Here is a 5,524-nt window from a genome sequence, read left to right as displayed (position 1 = left end):
CATGTGAAAAGAAAAACAAGCTAGAGTGGAAAGGCAGCAAACACCCCTCTATACCAGCATATGGTGCCTATTCCTGGTCTGTAATTGTTTAAGCACTTAGATAAGTTAGTCCTATTTTCAGTCTATTTTAAGCAGTATTAATGCATAAACATCCATGCAAGTATTTTCACTGGAAGTTTCCCGCATGGAAGTACTACAGAATTGGACTTATAATAGTTATTGCCTTCTTCAAGGTCAGTTCTAGCCCCCAACACAAGAAAATAAAAGCTTACATTTTATCTAAGGAAGAAACCTGGTATTCCTAAAACATACAATCAAGAAGCTATTGGTTTAAATTAGCTACATTTTTTCCCCCCAAACTCTTGTTTACTAGAAAATTGTGTGACCTAAAATTTCTAAATTTTCATTCGAAAAGATTCTAAAATCGACTATAAAATAATGGTCCCTATCTTTCCTTTGTAAATGCCCAAGTAGTCATAAGATATAAAAATAATAAAGGTAGAGGAAGTGTAATGCAAACCAATTATACGCCAAATACTGTGAGAAGATTTGAATCAAGTACACAGGGAGGAGCATCTTCACTCTTTTGCCACATGAAATATTTCTGGGACTCCATATGCTAACCTTGCCAGCTAAAGCACAAATATTTGGAGCAGGAAAATAAAATAAAAATGCTTATAGAATTTACCAAATGATGTTTTCCTTAGATGCGTGCAGTAATTAAGGCTAATTAAAGCCACTGCAAGAAAAGCCAAATATTCTATTTATCAATGTTCACACAGCAGAATTTGTGATTTTTTTGTTTGTTTTATAAAATTCAGCCTAGGTTTTCTACAGTACCATTTAAAATTAATGAAGATAGTTTGTGTAATGAAATTCACAGTTCTTAAGTGTTACTGTTCTTTGATATAAGAATCAGATATCACAATAACAATTATTAAACCCCTCATACAAATTCATTTTATATGCTAGACAATACAGTAAATACAATATCTGTAGGTCTTTCTGACTGAAACATAGGTTTTTGAAAGATTTTTGGTGACAGATTAAAAACAATACAAATTTTAAATTAAATTTATAGTGTGGCATAGTCAAGGGTAACTCCTTGATCAGGTAGCATTCTTAATTTGTATTTCTGTGTACACTTTCACTTGAGAGTGATTAAAAACAAAGAGTTAATAAATCTTTTTGTAAAGTTGGCCTTTGAAACAATATGCAATGCCATTTTCTTTTATCTTAAAAGTCTATTTTTTTGCTTTCATTTCCAACTAGGGAAAGCTATTCCTCCTTCCTTCCTGGCCCCCAGCATCTGACATGGAAGGTCTGGGTTTGCCAACACTGGCTCCTTTCTAAGAAAGGGCAGCACTGTCCCCTAGTGGACATCTGATATACCAAAATCATTGCACAAAAGGGACAAATACCATAAAGTTTTAAATAAAACAGCTCAATAGCAGGAGTTTTAATGTATCGGTGTGTCAGCTTTAGAATTGTGCCTGGATGCCATCCACTTTTCAAATAGTAATGGTCTGCGCATCCTATAACAAACATGATGTGTTAAAGCAAATGAAATCTAAAGGTCAATGAAATTGTTTCAACTTCAGTACAGATACAAAATATATGTTACTGTTACCATTGCTATGAGCGCCAGAAATGTCACTCACTAGGATTCCCGGGGCCCACTGCTTTGTGACATCATTTCAATGTAAACTCACATATCCAATCCCACACACCCCCACCAGATCATGGATCCTTCTTATATGTTCTTATATGATTCCTTTCCTTCAGAGTACTTGTCATGGTTTATAATTATATTAGCGTGATAATTTGCTTAATGTCTGTTTCACCCATTAAACATCTAAGGGCAGAAATGACCTCTTAATATTCATCACTGTGTCCTTTGTACTTAGCACTGTGCCTGGCACAAGGGGGCACAATGGTGTTCTGATGAATTAATAAATAAGCCAGAGAAATAATTTATTAAGAATAGAGGTGAGATCGAGGTGTGACCTCATAGCTTCATGCTAATTTCCCACTCCATAAAGTGATCCTATAGCTGCTCGAGCAACAATGGAGGAGAGAAACAACTGTCGGCTCTCTTTCTTTCCAGGTTTCGACTTAGAATACGGTTCTCCCCGACTTTCTTAGTATCCTTGTCCTTCAGCAAGACATTAGCATTTATCTTTGGCTTTCTCCCTCTTTATTAGGCCTTAAGTATGACTGTTTTGAGGGAGTCCCCTAGTTACAGGTGACTTCATTTCATAAGTTAAATTCTACCTCTTTTAGAGGGGATACATTCCCAATTCCTCCCATAGGGACTTCCCAGTATCCGTGGTTACTTAAAATTCTGCAAGGACTTTGTGGTGTTTCTTCCGCAAATACTTTTTGGAGTATGTGTAAGATAATGTTACAAGTTCAGTTGTCCCCTTCCATGAAATGTGTTCAGCCCACAATGACTGACTCACAGTCATGAGTCATTGTCAATGATAATAAATTCACGGTATCGTGGAACTTTTAAGTAACCTTGACTTTCCTGATGATTCCGGGCTGCCTTTGCACTATGTTTAAGCACTGCAACATAATTTTCTTTTGGAAATATAATTAGAGGACTAGTTCAAACGCAGTCGGTAAATAGGGGAGATTTTGCTATAGCACAGAAATCCCTTTGATTCTTACATGACTTTCTTAGCACATTAATGGTTTGACCTACCAAGTAACAATAGCCAAACCCAAAATAGACAACACAGCTGAATATAGAAAGCAGTGGTGACGTAAAGTATTCTGGGCACGCCCTTTGATCCATCATTCTTCTTGGTTCCCTTGGGCCACACGTTATGTGACTATTGAAAGTGCTTGATACGTGATTTGCCTTGTATTTTGCACATTTTGCTTTGCCTTCATAACTCAGTAGCTTCACCATTCCTTACATCTGCTTCCATCAAGGTACATCCCTCCTCATTCTGAGTTTTCAAATAAGGTCCCATATTTAAAGTACTTTATATTTATTAGAAATTCAAAATGATACTTAAACTGCTACTTTTTTAGGATTATTATTGCTTTTGTTAGTGCTCTGGTCACGAAATTGCATAGGTTTTGAATTGCCTGTTCCAACCCTGTATTTGACCTACATGCTCTGTTATTTTTAGCGTGTTACTTAACAGAACATGAGGTTTTTCAGGAATGCACATATCCTACGTAATAGACCGTGGTAAGCACAATATTGGCTCCCCAAATCCCTGGAATTTGTAAATATGTTATCTTATGTGGCAAAAGAAAATTAAGGTTGTGGCTACAATTAAGATTAGTAATCAACTGACCTTGTGATGGGGAGACTATTCTAAATTATCAGGGTGGGTCTAATCTAATTATTAATCCCCTAAAAGTAGAAGAAGGGTCAGGAAGAAAAGGACTCAATCTACCATTGATGGTTTTAAAGATGCAGGAAGGAGTCCATGAGCTAAGAAATGGAGTCAGCCTCTAGAAGCTGGAAAAGGCAAGAAAATGGATTCTCCTCTAGAGCTTCTAGAAAGGAACACAGCCTTATCAAAGCTTGATTTTAGCCTAGAGAGACCCATGTCAGATTTCTGAGCTACAACTGTGAGATAATAAATTTGCATTGTTTAAGTCACCACATTTGTGGTAATTTGTTACAGCAGCAATAGAAAACAAATACAAAGGCTCATCTTAAAACTGCTGCTGTTATTGCTCCTATTAATATAACATCTCTAAGATTGCACAGTTGAATCTAAAAAAATTTGAGTTAGAATTGCTTTTATTAATTCATTAGGAGACAGATATTTTGAAATCTCCTTTCTAGATTTCTGTTGATTCAGGTGTTACCAATAGCAATTAGGTCTAGATTATTATTAATTCAACACCAACACTCCTTTAGAGGAACCAGGACGACTCTAGGTGAAACGATTGTAAGTGTACATTTATGGACACACACACATTTGACGATAAACCATGGCCCCATTCCACTAGCAGGAGACGAGCAGTGGGTGTATTGTCTTAGTAACACTGTTGTCACCGGCCCTTCCCTTGACATCTGCACAGGGGCCCAGATAACCTCTCACCTAAAGTCCCCTTCAGGGCATCATCTGATGTGTGAAGCTCTTCTCCGTACTCCTCTCTCCTTAAGAACTTTCCTGAACTCTATTCCCTTTTCTCCAATTGCTCATAATGAATTAATTGCTGTTAAGGAATTAATGGGAGATGACATATTTCCGTTAAATTAAATACTTTAATTTTAACTAGATCTTTCAGGGGATGTTCACTTAACCCTTGATTTTAATTGATACAGTTTTCAGGAGGTAATACTGAATAAGAGGAATGTTTCATCCTTTAAATCATGTGTTCAACCATAAGAGTAAGGCTGGCTCCCAAACAAACTCAGTGTTTAACTCCAGCTCATTAGCAGCATTTTCTTCTGTCTCTAAAACAGGATTATTAATGAGATGACTGATGAAGTTCATTGTTATTAAAAGAAAGCACAAATCTCACAGTTTATCTTGGGTGATTTAACTGAAAGACTTAAACATGTACGTACTCATAATCTCCTTAATTGTAGCTGTTTTACCTATAAAATAAAAGACTTAGAGGAGAGATACCACAGGCATACCTTGTTTTATTGCACTTCACAGGTATTGTATTTTTCACATATTGAAGGTTTGTGGCAACCCTGCATCAAGCAAGTCTATTGGCGCCATTTTTCCAACAGCAGTTGCTCACTTCGTATCTCTTTATGTCACATTTTGGTAATTTTCACAATATTTCAGACTTTTTCATTATTATTATATTTGTTATGGTGATCTGTGATCAGATCTTTGATGTCACTACTGTAATCCGGTTGCCACGAACTGTGCCCACTTAAGATGGCGAACTTAATCAATAAATGCTGTGTGTGTTCTGACTGCTCCACAGACCAGCTGCTCCTTTGTCTCTCTCCCCCTCCACGGGCCTCCCTATTCCCCGAGACACAACAATATTGAAATCGGGCCAGTTAATAACCCTACAATGGCCTCTCAGTGTCCAAGTGAAAGGAAGAGTTGTACATCTCTCACTTTAAATCAAAAGCTAGAAATGATTCAGCTTCGTGAGGAAGGCAGGTCAAATGCCAAGATAGGCCGAAAGTGAGGCCTCTTGTGCCAAGCAGTTAGCCAAGTTGTGAATGCAAAGGAAAAGTTCTTGAAGGATGTTGAAAGTGCTACTCCTGCAAACACATGAATAATAAAAAAGTGAAACAGCCTTATTGCTGATATGGAGAAAGTTTTAGCAGTCTAGATGGAAGATCAAACCAGCCACAACACTCCCTTAAGCCAAAGCCTAGTCCAGAGCAAGGCTCCAACTCTCTTCAATTCTGTGAAAGCTGAGAGAGGTGAGGAAGCTGCAGAAGAAAAGTCTGAAGCTGGTAGAGGTTGGTTCATGAGGTTTAAGGAAAGAAGTCATCTCCATAATGTAAAAGTTCAAGGTGAAGCAGCAAGTGCTGATGTAGAAGCTGCAGCAAGTTCTCCAGAAGATCTAGCTA

Source organism: Equus quagga, chromosome 17 (genome assembly GCF_021613505.1).
Source record: "Equus quagga isolate Etosha38 chromosome 17, UCLA_HA_Equagga_1.0, whole genome shotgun sequence".
NCBI classification, from domain to species: domain Eukaryota; kingdom Metazoa; phylum Chordata; class Mammalia; order Perissodactyla; family Equidae; genus Equus; species Equus quagga.
The sequence above is the reverse complement of the archived record's forward strand: the minus strand, read 5'-3'. Positions refer to the sequence as shown.